The sequence below is a fragment of the Eptesicus fuscus genome, chromosome 8, assembly GCF_027574615.1.
Source record: "Eptesicus fuscus isolate TK198812 chromosome 8, DD_ASM_mEF_20220401, whole genome shotgun sequence".
Classification (NCBI taxonomy): domain Eukaryota; kingdom Metazoa; phylum Chordata; class Mammalia; order Chiroptera; family Vespertilionidae; genus Eptesicus; species Eptesicus fuscus.
In genome coordinates this window covers 44,977,115-44,992,144 of record NC_072480.1, presented here as the reverse complement: position 1 = coordinate 44,992,144, position 15,030 = coordinate 44,977,115, and positions in this window count along the sequence as shown.

The window sequence follows — 15,030 nt, the reverse complement described above, 5'->3', positions numbered from 1 at the left end:
CTTTTAAGATATTAAGATTTGAAGAAGTTTGTAACCTAGTAATAGAGAACTAACACAGTAAGAAAATGTTTTTGGCGGGGTATACATATATAACAATATATCCAGGTTAACTATTTATAGTTAACACTAGAGGCCCGATGCACGAAATTTGTGCAAGGGGCTTGGCACTCGCAGCTGCGGCAACTTGCCTCAGCCCTCGCAGCCCCGGCTTCCTGTGGAAGGTCGTCCAGAAAGACGTCCAGAAGGTCATTCGGCTGTCCAGTCTAATTAGCATATTAGGCTTTTATTATTATAGATAATAAAATGCACATACTTAAAGTATACAATATTATAACTTTTGAGATGTATATATGATATATTTATATCTGTAAACTATCACTAAAAATAAGATACACACATGCACCATCTTTCCAAAAGTTTCTCATAACTTTTGGTTATCCTTTCTTCTTGGCCCTTCCGTATATCCCAAGCTCACATATCCCAAGGCAACCACTGTCTGCTTTCTGTTGCTATATATAACATTTAGATTAATTTGCATTTTCTAGGATTATGTGTAAGTAGAATTGCATAGTATGTGTTTTTTTATTTGGCTTCATTTATTCAGCATAATTATTTTGAGATTCATTCATGTTGTCACATGCACTTATCAATGGTTCATCCCATTTTATTGCTAAGTAGTAATCCATTTTACAGTATAGACAGTACTGGATGTTCTACAGTTTGTTTATCTATTCACCTGTTGACAAGCATTTCAGTTTTTTATAGTTTTGAGCTATTACAAATAAAGCTTCTATAAATATTTGAGTACAAACACTTGAGCAGATATATACTTTCATTTCTCTTTAGTGAATAACTGGCAGGAGAAATGGCTGGGTTATATGATAACTATATGTATGTTTAACATTGTAAGATGTTGCGACACTGGTTTTCTAAAATGTTTGTGTCATTTTACGTTCCCAGAGAGTTTCCGCTTTTTTGCATTCTTGCCAAAACTTGGTATGATAAGGCTTTTTAATTTTAATAATTTTAATAGATTTGTAGTTGCTGACTATTATACTATTATAGTTTACATTTTCCTAATGATTAATAATGTTGAATATCTTTGCATATCCTTAGTTGTTATCCATATATCTTTTATTCTGGAATTTTTGTTCAATATGTTGCCCAGTTTTTTGTTTTGTTGTTTTTGTTGTTGTTGTTAGAGTTTTAAGAGTTCTTTATATGTTGTCTATCAGATACATATGTTGATTTGCAAATATTCCCTTCTCATCTGTGACTTGGCTTTTCATTCCTTTAATGGTGCCTTTAATAAGCAAAGTTGTAAAATTTGATGCAGTCCTACTTATCAATTTGGTTTTTATAGTGGATTATCTTTTGCTACCATATCAAAGAAATTTTTGCCTAACCAAGGCAAATATTTTTTCCCCAATGTTGTCTTCTAGGAGTATTATAATTTTACACTTAACATCTAAAATTTATTTTTAATTAATCTTTATGGAGTATAAAGTATTAATCAAAGTTCATTTTTTGCCAATGTATATGCAATTGTTACAGCATAATTTGTGGAAAGATGATCCCTTTCCACAGAAATGTCATTGTGCTTTTGCAAAAAAATCAGTTTTAATATGTAAATTTAAGGGGAGAGAAATGTTTGATCTTCTGGAAAAACTTACAAATGAAGACTGTTCTTTAAATTTGAAAACAAATATGTTTAAAAACAAAAGTAAAATAGAAAAAGGCAGAAAACAGACATAAATATTAGAATCAATCATAATATTACTGGCCAGAAATAGCTAATGGTTTTCTAAAATACAATTTATCCTTTTACCTTTTTAATAAAAATTGGGTCTGAATATATTCTTTAAAATATATATATATATTTGTATTGATTTCAGAGAAGAAATGAGAGGGAAAGAGAGATAGAAACATCAATGATGAGAAAGAATCATTGATTGGCTGCCTTCTGCACACCCCCCCCACTGAGGATCAAGCCAGCAATCTGGGCATGTGCCCTGAACGGGGATCGAACCATGACCTCTTGGTTCATAGGTCAATGCTCAACCACTGAGCTAAGCCAGTCAGGCTGAATATATTCTTTTGAAATCTGCTTTACATATCACTTTATCACAAATGATTCTTGGAATCATTAACACCTTCTCTAATATGGTTTTTAATGAAACCATAGTTTTGACCACAGAGTTCAGATACAGACAGAATATATTCTTGTGTATCACCAAATTCAGAAAATCATTATTCGAGGAAATTAAAAACTGGATAATTGATGATTCAATTAGAAGTTTTCTTTAAATTATTAAAAATACATTAACATTGTGACTTTTTTCTTTCAGTTTATGTCAGCATTTCTGGATTTTCCATGCCAGCAATTTGCCTAAATTGTTCACTTTTCTTTCCAATATAAAGGAGAAAAAAATAACCTGGGGACAATGTTTTTATTATAATGCAGATTTTAATGTTAACAATATTAGAATTCATATGAAGACACTTTTAGGAGCTCGCAGCTAAAAATTAGGGGGGTATAAATGAAAATTTGCTGCCTAAAGTTTTTGGATCTTGATTCTCATAGTCACTTATAATGATGTTGCTGAAACCCATTACAAAAACTTCCAGGATTACAAAAACTTCCAGGCTCATTGAAATGCAGACGGATAATGTGTTTCAAAAACCACATGAAGTCCATCCGCAAATAGTCAAATTAGCATTTAAAGATAGAGAGTACTCTACAAGATTCAAATCAATTCCATGAACGATTCAATAAAACTGACAGTTTCAGTTATCCCAAACTACCTAGCCAGGCTTGAACACACGTTAATCTTCTTGTACAGAAATGTGACCCGAGAGAAATGAGGCTGTATTAATTGGCTTGTGCTAGTCAAGTTTTGTTACTTGTTCTCCCACTATCATAATAGAAGAAATGAAAGTAGAAAGGATATAAATCAGCTCTGCTAGGCCAGTTCTGATAGGATTTTTAACACCATTTTCTAAGTCCAAAAGGGTAATGCCAACAGGGGCTTCCTATTGAGGAAGCATTAATTTAGGATTTTGTAAGAAGGATATTAGGACATCTAGATGAGCGTAGATCAAGCTGAAAACCATAGAGCATTGACCAAACCTGAAATAAGTTTGTGTATTATAGGTCTCCAATGGGAAGCTACAACCTTGGGATTCATGCTATGATTCATGCTAAGGTCCTCCCTTGTCTCATGGTCAAGGACTGAAAACTACATTTCCCAGATGTCTTCGCTGCATAATTTAAATTTAATTCCAAGAAGGTCAGTCAGGAGAAATTTGAACAATAGAATTGAAGTCTTTTCTTTTTTCTTCTTCTTCTGGTAGCAGCATCTGAGATGTTTGGCAAACTATAGACATAAGGTTTGCAGCATCTTCTGGATGAGTTTCTGTGTCATCTGCCTAAATGCTGAAGGAGATTAAGAGCTTCATAGACACCTTCCTGAATTTCCACACTTTCTGATTTCCTAAAAGCCAGCAGTGGTATAACCTGACCTGTATCCCCCAGATAGCAAACAGTATTTTAAGTATACATTTCCTTCTATTTAAGCCCTTTCTGTTAAAACAAGTAGAATGGTTTTTGTTTTTCCACCAAAATGTGACTAATAGACCATTTAAATGCTAAGGTTATGCAGTAGAATTCTTGGTACCTCTGTACAGTGTACACATTTAGAGCTTCATATATAAGTCAAGTTTCTTTTATAACTTGTTTCCTGTATTGATGGTTGACAAGAAGCATGAGCAGTGGCACAGTTCCAGCTGATTCATAACACAATGTCTTCCAAGGAGTAAGATATTGGGAATAAACATTTCATATAAACACAATATATTGTGATGAAAATTATCTGAAATAATTATCTAGATTATTAGATTATTTCAGATAATTATCTAGATTATCTGGATTTTCCAGGGAAGGGAGGTACAAGAAGAAAAAACTTTGTCTAGGATTGTAGTTACTTCTTTCTGCTCTAGTCAAGATATTTCAGACAAATTTTCCACAGCAACAATCCAGAGGCTAGAAATAGGCCCAATTGGGGGGAGAGGGAGAGAATCTTGCCACAAACTGAGATGAATGACCACTTTCTTTCTCTAAGTAAGAGAAACAACAATAAAAAATACAGATTAAAAAAAATAGACCAATTTTTATCAGTGTCCTGTCTGACATATGGATACTTACTTCATTAAGAAGACTCAACTTAAAAGAAATATTTAGGACTTCTAACACTGGCAAGGAAACTTTGTTTCATGGAATCAATTCAGGATAAAAACTGTACATATATTAGGTGACACATTTTATTCAAAAATGTAATAGCTTTATTGAGCCTCCCAGGGGAAAAATACATTCTTAAGAATTTGTTCTTTAAAACTTAGATTATTTGAATTATTGAATGTATTATTGGCAATGAAAAGTTGGTGTCACTTTGAAGCTATATTGGGCTAAGTCACAAAACTTCCTGGGATATATGTTAGCACCTATTTATCCTTGTTTATGTCTGACAATTAAAGAAAAACTACAAAACTTTATTGAGGGACACAAAGTCAATCAAACAAACAACTTGAACATAAATAAACGCAAAAGCATGTCATGATCCTGAATAAAAAGACAATATTTTATCATGCTAATTTATCCTCAAATTTACATATCTTATAATGCCAGTTTCAGTGGGACATTTATTTTTCTTTGACTTTCAAAAACTACTCTAAAGTTTATGTGCAAAAATAAAGACAACATAGGAAAAACATTTTGAAAAAGATGTGCTCATCACAGATCACATGCTATCAAAGACTGGAAAACTGTGGTGGAGATTGGGGAGGCTTGGCAAGCATAGTTTAGATGAGCAATTTTCAACCTTTTCATCTCAGGGTACAAGACTCATTACTAAAGTTCTGCAGCACACCAAAAGTATAATACATTTTTTGCTGATATGACCAAAAATGTAGGTATGATTTTTGTTCATTCACACGGATGGCTGTTGTCATTTTTTTATTTGACAATCTAAGAGAAAAGAGGTCAGTGCCCCTGACTAAATAGTCAGGTATTGCATGCTTTAAAAATTCCTGCCAGGGCACACTAGTTGAAAATTGCTGGCCTAGATCAATTATACTACAGTCTTGAAAATGAACACTGTAGCCACAAAAACAAAAAGGTGTATATACGGCCCAAGATGTTGGGAATATATTTTTAATGGGTAAAACAACAACTTGCAGACCAATATCTTTTACTTGATTTTATATAAAACTGCATACATGCTTATATGCAGGTATGTAAACGTCTGCGTTAACCTAGAAAACCTTAACAATACGCCACGCTCCTAAAGTTGTCAGGTCTAAGACATAGTGGGTGCTGAGGCAGACATTTTTGTATTTCAGTATCATTCTAATTAAAATGCAAGAATATCCATTATGTACTGCTTTCTGCTAATGTAAATAGACATGTACACACACACACACACACACACATATATATATATATACATTTATGCAAGAAAAGAACTTTGATATAAACATGACTGCTTACTTTTAAGGATGGATCTTTTTTATAGAAATAGCCTTTATTGTGCTGAGAAATTTTGATCTTATGTAGGCAAATTTGGGAGCTGGAGTCAGAGAAACCGGCAATGCTTTGCATATAGAGAAAGGTTTGTGTACTGCGCACACGGTGGTTTGAGTTGGTACTGTCAGGGGTCTGATTTAATATTGACTCTCCTACCCCTATAAAATCCTGAATAAAGGCTACTTGGTTCACTAATGTTTTGTATGATTGAATTCTCTTGGCACAACTCAGAGTCAATTAGAGTGCAGTTCAAGGGCCGATGCAATGGCAATGGGCTTGGAGAAGGGGATATGGAAAGTAAGACGCCAGGAATTTTCAAGAATCTAGAATATAGTTGACGTCTTCCCTGGGGTGTGGATTTGGATGGGGCTTCAAGGAGAACATTCAAACAGCTTTACTTGTGTTACTTGGAGTCTGCACAGCAAGAAGGCTGGTCCTATGCCTAACAAAGCTTAAAAGTGAGATATAGTAGTTATCCAGTTATTCTGAAAGCTGAGCAGGAGTCATTAAAAAGAGGGTTCCAGAGGGCTGCTGAGAGGGGAGATAAGATCCCAGTTTAGATGACATTCTAGGAGGAGTGGAGCAAGGGAACAGGGGCTGGGATGGCAGAGATTTGTAAGCAGCCATCAGGGGAAGCTCTGCCTGAGTTAAGTGTCTGCAGAGAGAGATCCCCTGCAATGAAGGAGTTGTGATTGAAGAAACCACAACCATTCCCTAAGAAACAGAGTTAGTCTGAAACACCCCCAAGTCCAGAAGTATCAATGCCAAGGCCAGGTCAATGCTAGAGTTAAGCAAGATGCTTTTGTGCTGCAGCCATTTTCTTTTCTGCCCTGAAACCTTGGAAGTGCCAGAAGCAGCCTGCACGCGTGGGAAGGGAAAGACTGCTAAATGGGAATATCAGGTTTCTGATTTCTGCACTAGTCCTAATAAATTAAAGGACACACTCCCTTCCCCCAACATAGACATACTTGAGAATGAAAATAAAGAACATACTAATATTCAAGATCCAGTGGTTTAAAACAAATACTGACTAGTTAAAAATATTTTTTAATGGAATAGATTTTTTTCTCTATAATAAATAAGATTTATTTACTTAACATTTACTGAGTGCCAATTTTGTGCCAGGCACTGTTCTGGCTGGGCATGGAGAAAATAAGAAACAAAATGACAAAATCTGGCCTTCAGGGATTATAATTCCCAATGGGGTGATCAGAGTAAAAATATAATGCCAAATAGCAACAAGTTCTATTATGAAAAATAATAGCCAAGGTGATAGAGTGACAGGATGCCAATTAACATAGAGACATCAGGTTACTTTTAGAGTGTGAACTTTAGGTAATTTGAAATTAATGAGGAAATCAATCATGTGACTATCTTAGGTAAGACCCATCTGGCCAGAGAGAAGACGGGTTGCAAAAGACTGAAGTGGGAACAATCTTGGCTGGGTTGAAAAAGTACAAGGAACTTTTGTAGTTAAGACAAATGCACGATGAACTTCTTATTTCAGATGAAATAACTCTTAGGGAGAGGGAATTTTAGAAGCTATCCTTGCTATGGAAAGGAAACACTCTGGACCCTGGCCGGGAAAGGGGCTGTTATAACCCACACCATGCATGCTTAAATCGTACTCTGAGACTCACCGCCACCTGTGGTTTACCCATAAGCATTAGCATGTGACTGAAGTGGAAGTCCTGCAACAGTCAAGTTTTGCCATAGTAAGTTCATTCAAGTCAATATTGCATTGACCTGGGGAAGAATATCTGGTCTAAAGGAAACTTCTCCCTTGTGACTATGGTGGAGATGGGAAAGGGGACTGCTTAACTCTCTCTCTCATTTTTAATCTACTACATGTAATAAATAGGTCTTTTCCTTTTCTTCTGACTGCAGTCAAAGTGTGCATGATTCTATTGAACAAAGTGGATTAGCTCATGAACATTGATATAAGTTGTCAAGAAATTAAGTTAGTCCTGAACCCTTACCCCCCGTAAAGACATTGATTATAGGGCTCTTTTATACGTGAGATTCATGAAGCTCTTGTTACAGTGCTTGGCACAGAGCATGCTCAATAAATGACAATTATTACTATGTGGTAATCATAATAGTCTGAGATTATTCAAATGAGTAGGTAGTGACTAATCAATCTAATCAATGTAAGATAATGGAGTTTCTACCAGTCTTAAGAACATGGCTGGATATGTTGCCTCACATATTTATATCTACACCAATCTGGGCTAGGGGAATGCACCCATCTGGATTGCCTTGGGATAGACAACGGGACACTACCTCTTCCTTCATAAGCAGTCCCTGGGGATATGCAGTCCCTGAAGCACAGGACTAAATCAGGGGAACTTCTGAACTCAGTTCTCTTAGGAGGGAGGCAGGAATAGCTGCTTGACAGCAACCAACAATGTCTGTTACAGTCAATGGCTTTTCCACCTCTTTGTCTGCTGCATCTTAGTGAACCCCATAACCATACGGTTCTGAATTTAGTACACTGTGACGAAGTGAGCATTATGTCTCTATATGGAAATGCTTTCTCTCTGTTTACCCCATGCTCTATTATGCTGTCAGAGTTTCAGATATGCTCCTGCTTCTGCTTGTCATTCCATTATGTTTCTCATCCTATTCAGTTTTCAGGTTTTAGCCAAAGTCTCCTTTTACTCATTTATTCATTTAATCTACACGTGAAAAATACATGTAGATTGTCTAAATCAGGCAGGAAGAAGATTTGACTTTGGGTGGTAGGCACACAGCACAGTATACAGATCTTGTGTCATAGAAATCTACACCTAAAACCTATATGATCCTATTAACCTATGTCATCCCAATAAATTTAATTTAAAAATTAAGTAATTAATTTAAAAAGAAATTATTTCAGAAAGTATAGACATAACCTATGATGGAAGAAATAGAGATATAAATCAGTAATTCAAACAGAGCATAGTATGTACTGATTTGGAGGTCTGAATCTGAGCTTCCAGTAACCAACTCCACCTAAGATGGGAGGCTGATCTTGTTGGAGGAGATAATATTCAAATAGTATCTGGAAGGAGTCACATAGGCAGGAGGGAAGAGTAGCCCTTCCAATATGTACAAGTTTCTGGTAGAACATGCTTCCTTCAGGAACATCAAATGGTAAAGCTAGAGTACTACACAATGGTTGGAGGGGAACATTCTAACCACCTCACAGAAATTTTCTATCAGTCTAAATAGATTTGTTATATAAAAGAGCTAAATAAGCCACTCTATACAAATTATTGAGTTATTAATTCTTAGAAGAAAAAGCGAGGGATTGGAGTTATTCAGATTTGGATCTGGATTTAAATCCTGATCCATCCACACACTAGCTGTGTGACTTTGGGCAAGATATTCATCTCCTTTGAGCACCTTTCATATCTGTACAATGGGAATAATGTTCTAATATGATAAGGGCCAAAATGTTAGTAGTTGCAAAATTCCATAATGAGTTTTAACAAATATTATCTTCCTCGTGTACCACTGTTAATTAGCTTTGTTATTAATATCCTTCTTGAAATTCTCTCCTCATGATACACTCTCTCCTAATTCTCAACCTCAACTCTAGAACTATTCCTTTTGGCCTCCACCAGGGATTTCTCTTCTTCTGATGGATCTTATTTTCCTTAAATAATGATTATCTCCAAGGATTTGTCTTACCATCTTTTCTACTCAATCACCATGTAAATGCATCAAATTTAAGCCAGAATCTATTTTTTGAAGCCTCCTAATTTTAGTGCTTTCTCTTAAGCCTTAGACCTGTATTTCAACAGCTCTAATTTTAGTGCTTTCTCTTAAGCTTTAAACCTGTATTTCAACAGCTGTATTTCAACAGTGATATCTATATATATAAAAGGCTAAGTGACCGACCATACATATGTCCAACTGTCCAACTGACCAACCGGCCAGTACATATGACACACACTGGCAATTTAAAAATAAATGTTGACTCGCGCATTCGTGATACATATAAAGCTCTTGCTGGTGCCAATTTGAATGTCGCATTTGGTGAGAAAGTTCTCCAAGGGATTTTTGACAATGTCTCAGTGTTGTACCACATGCTATGCGATCGGCCACAGTACAAATGAGTTTAAAGTACTGTAGTGTTTGGGGATGTTTCAGACAGTTGTCTCTTAAAACAAATATGAGATCAGAGGATTCTGCTTATCGAAAATGGTTAGTAAAACTTGGCAATGGCAAACTTGATAGCAGTTTTTATTTAGGAGTGGATATTATTGAAATCCCCCATGAAATGATTTGTAACAGATCTATTATTGAAGCTACCTTTGGAAATAGTATATCTATAGATAATATTAAAATATATATCTAAATGTGCTATTCTTTGTCCTAAAAATGAGCACGTTCGTAAATTAAATGAAGAAATTTTGGATATACTCAATGGAGATTTTCACACCTATTTGAGTGATGATTCTATCAATTCAATGGATGATGCTGAAAAGGAAAATTTCCCATTGGATTTCTCAATAGTATTACTCCTTCGGGAATGCCATGCCATAAATTAAAATTGAAAGTAGGTGCAATCATCATGCTACTGAGAAATCTTAATAGTAAGTGGGGACTTGGCAGCTGCGGTTCTCGGGTGATGCATCCGGAACCAGAGAGGAGGGAGCCCAATTCTGGGGCGCGTCACCCGAGAACTGTCCTCTAGCAATCCAGGACCCCTGAGGGGATGTCAGAGAGCTGGTTTTGATTTGATCCCCACAGGCCAGGCCAAGGGACTGACCCCACGGGTGAAGGAATCCATACACTGGGCCTCTAGTCCTTACATAAAATCAAATATTAAAGAGAATGTGCTTATTATTATTTTCAACTCTCTGGTGTTAGACATTCAGAATTACTATTTTAAAAAGTCATCCAGAATGACATGATGTATCTTCTGTTATTTCCCTGGATACTTCCTTTACTTTGCTAGAACTTGGTCATGACGATTGAATGATAATACACAGTGTTGGGCCAATTTACTAAAATCTTGTGGAAATCAACATCTAATCAATCAATGACAATTTAAAACTTGGCCTACATCAAAGTCCACTTTTCACATGTCCACAGGTTTAGGTTTTATTCTTTGTGATAAGAGTTTACTAGGAGTAAGTGAATGTCTCACTCCACAAAGTTGTGGCATTGTATTCTAGTTATTCAGAGTTCTCTCTGAACCAGTGGTTTCATGAGGAGACATTCTGAATATTATGAAAGTCATGTTTTAGCTCCTTTTGGCCTGACTTTAGGTGGTCACATCTTATCATCAAACAAACTTTGTAAAAGGTGTGTACAAATAGTCACATGATATAAGTTTTGAAAGCTTCTCTAAATAATTTGATCTTGTTGGAACCAAGAGAGACTCCTATCAGCAAAAAATACTCTTTCAGGAGAATGATGCTGTAGGCTAGTGGAAAGCCCATCATAATGTGTTCTCAGTTATATATCATCTGGCACTATCATTATACATCTCATTGGATAGCCAGTGAAATCTCCTTAGTGTATTTTCTTATGTGTAATATAAGAAAGTGAACTATATTATTAATATCCTTTGGGTCTAAAATTTCTGTAAATCAATGAAGCAAAGCAAAAATGAACAAAACATCAAGTTGTGTTCCAGCTAATATAGCCTTTAGGCATCTACATTTACATATCCATATTTGATGTCACATCCATTACATAAAAATGAGAGAGAAAAATTAGGGCCATTCGAATTAAAGTAGATTTATGGAGAAGCCCAATAGTAACACAAATGTAAAGGTATAAAGGCACTTCTATAGGAATAATAAAAATAAAAACTAACACTGATGAGGCTTAGGGCAGGCCACCCCAAAATATGCCCAAATGACATATTGATTATTTTGCATTAAAGTTACTCAAAGAAACAGCCAGTGCAGAAAGGACATTCTGACCTTCCTCTCTGTCCCCCTGAAGGCAGGACATAAATCTCTCATGTGGAAGGAATCCTCTCTGTAGCAGGAGGTGAAAAGGCAGAGGGAGGGCTAAAAAGGCTATGTAAACAAACTCTGCTTACTTTCTTCACTAATTAGGACCCAAGTCTAAGTTCTTTGTCTTGTCAATTCCTCACAAAGTTATTGTTTCTTTGTCTAAAAGGTAGAAAACTGCATGGGGTTAGTCACTTCAGGGAATCTCCTATTTCTGTGAGCTCCCATACCTACAAAATTAAAATTTGGTTTTCTCCTGTTAATCTAGTTTATGTTAATTTAATTTTAGACCAGCCAGAAGAACCTAGAAATGTAGGGGAAAAATGTTTCCTCTCTGACACACAAAACATTGAGAATTTAACCTTAATGATATTTCTGCTCAGGAAAGGGCTTATTTAGTATTTCTAATTTAAGTCCGACTTGAAGGCCCACATTATTTCTCCAAACTAGGACAGGGTATATCTGGGTTTTCACTGAGGAATCACATCTAAATGCAAATGGAAAGGCTGTTCCGTGTGATCTACAGCGGAGTCAGGGAGAGGCTGGGAGGTATATTCAGATTCCATGGACTTCAATTCAGTTCCTTATATACTCGGGGTGTTTTCTAACCAAAAGTATTCTTCAAGTCATTTCACAGTTTGAAGAATAAAAGGTAAAATTATCTTTTAAAGGTATCTAATGGCTAATTGTTTGTAACTATCAAATTTCTGTGCGATGGCCCTGATAAATGAAATAAAAATAGATCTTGGCTGATCCTCAGTTTCTGCAATGCAAAACATCATAATATCATTTATCACAGCCTTTCTATGCCTTTCAGGTTCTTAAAATTTCAACTTAGTTGCTCCCTTTGCAAAAAAGCATAGTTTTACTTCCTTAGTGAAATGGTTTTAACAATTTTAGTGCTTTCTACAGAGATGTGAATCAGTAGCCTACGTAGTAAACATCAAAACATGATGGAAATGAAGAAAATAATCCTGTAATTTAAACTTGGAGTATCTTGTTAGTACTAATATAGATCAAGTTCCTATTGAGGTTTTTATAGACAACTAGAGGCCTGGTGCATGAAATTTGTGCATGGGGGAGGGTGTCCCTCAGTCTGGCCTGTGCCCTCTCACAATCTGGGACCCCTCTGGCTGGCAATCAGGGCCTATTGGGGCTTTTCTTCCCCTGGCTGCCAGCAGCTGGACCCGCCCCCACTACTGCCACTGCTTGCCATCTATGCAGCACTACTTCCCCTCTCCCACCACCAGTCACCTCTCTCTGCAAGCAACAGGTGTGGGGTGTAATCGCTTGTCTGGCCTGGGCCTCCCTCTGTGGGGCAATCGCTGGCCAGCCCTGCATATCTGCTACAGCATCGCTGGCTGGTGGCCTGGGCCTCCCTCTGTGGGGCAATCAATCGAGGGGCCCCCAGATAGATCACTGTGCAGAGGGAGGCCCCGCCCACTTGCCACAGCACTGCCAGCTGGGTGGCCTGGGCCTCGCTCTGTGGCTCCTGGCTGGGTGGCCTGGGCCTCCCTCTGCAGGGCATTCGTGGGGCAATGGCAGGGCCCCCCGACTAATCACATCACACCCACCTTGGCTGGCCTGGTGCCAGTGCATGTCATAGAATGGTTGTCCAGAAGGTCTTCTGGATGGTTATTCTGCTGTTCAGTCATTCGGTCAATTTGCATATTATGCTTTTATTATTATAGATAGCTCAGGACACTGTCATATGGAACTCTTTTCTCTGATGTCAACATGCATTTTGTCAAAAATGCTTCCAAGAATGATGTGTTTTTTCATATTTTTTATTTTATTAGCAAACATGCTAACCATTTTAATCCTCTTTTATGAATAGCAAGTGATAATTAAAATGCAATGAGTAACCCACCACTACACAGCTGGTTTCTATCTTAGAGAGTCAGTCAAGCAGCCCTTTCATTTATAATCAATATGACATAAATGGTCAAAAGTCAGCCTGTTTACAATCCTTTCATTATATGTTAGACTTGTTTTTCTTCTTCCCTCCTCTCTTTCTCCTTCTTCTCTTCCTCTCTTTCTCTCCCTTTCTTTCTTTCTTTCTTCTCTTTCTTTCTTTCTTTCTTTCTTTCTTTCTTTCTTTCTTTCTTCCTTCCTTCCTTCCTTCCTTCCTTCCTTCCTTCCTTCCTTCCTTCCTTCCTTCCTTCCTTCCTTCCTTCCTTCCTTTTTTGTCCTGACTAAGGATCTAACACACAATCTTACAACCTTGGTGTACTGGACAACACTCCAACTAACTGAGCTACCCAGCCAGGGCTGCCTTGTCATTTCTAAGTGGGAAATTGTGAAATACTTTCTGTTTAAGTGAGAAATAAAGTTCTGTTTTTGTGTTCAACATATGAAAAGAAGTTAATTCATTTGTGTTCAGAAAAGGGAAATTATAATAATAATTTTGGGCTAGCATTTTAAATACCTATATATGTGTATATACACCATATATAGTCCTTTGTGTGTATATATAATCATTTATATTATACATAATTATGTAGATGTAAATGAATATATATAATTATTTTTGTATAAAATTTATTTCCCCTGCTCACACATTTCATTTAGTACTATTTATCTCTATTGATGAAAATCCTATTCTACCAGAAAAGTGACATTTAATATAGGTATGTTAAAATATTTGATAAAATGCTTAGTGAAAGTCTATTTGCCTTCATGGCAAAATTTCCAAGAGTTCTATACTCTTTGGTTTTTTTTTTCTTTAGTAAAATCATGATATTAGTTGCTTGTGGTGGCAAATACTTGCATTGCATCATGTACCAGTATACCCTCACATAGCAATGTGATTTGCCAAACTGCAAACTCCTGAAACTTACAGCTACAGCTTTCCAAATCACTTCCTTGCATTCATGCACCAGGACAAATAGAAGTGAGAAAGCAGGCCGGCTGACATTGAGAACCATCTATATATATAAAGAGGTAATATGCAAATTGTCCGGGAAACCGTAACATCACAACTGCTCAGGAGGAGGCTGCGTGCGCAGGTGGGCAGGAGGGGACTGCGTGCGTGGTGAGGCAAGCCACGGATGGCGCAGGCCTGCAGAGAAGAGGGCCTGCCAGCTGCCATGGCTGCAAGGAGGCCCGGAGAGAAGAGGGCCTGCCAGCCACGGCACGCCGGCAGTCCCACCTCTGCGTGTGAGCTTCAGAGGAAACACCTTTTCTGACCGCTCATTGGCCAAGCTCCCGGTATGCCATTCTCAGTGTGCTTGGTAACTTGGGTGATAAGAATCCAAGAAGGTGATCTAGGGTTTTTCCACCTCACTCCTGGAGGCAAAAATGAAGGTCCACTGCTGGAGGGGCTAAGAAAGGTCATATCCTGCCCTAGCTGGTTTGGCTCAGTGGATAGAGCCTCGATCTGCAGACCACAGGGTCTGGGTTCGATTCTGGTTAAGGGCATGTACCTAGGTTGCAGGCTCCTCCCTGGCTGGGGCCCAGGTCAGGCCTGATGTAGGAGGCAACAAATCAAAG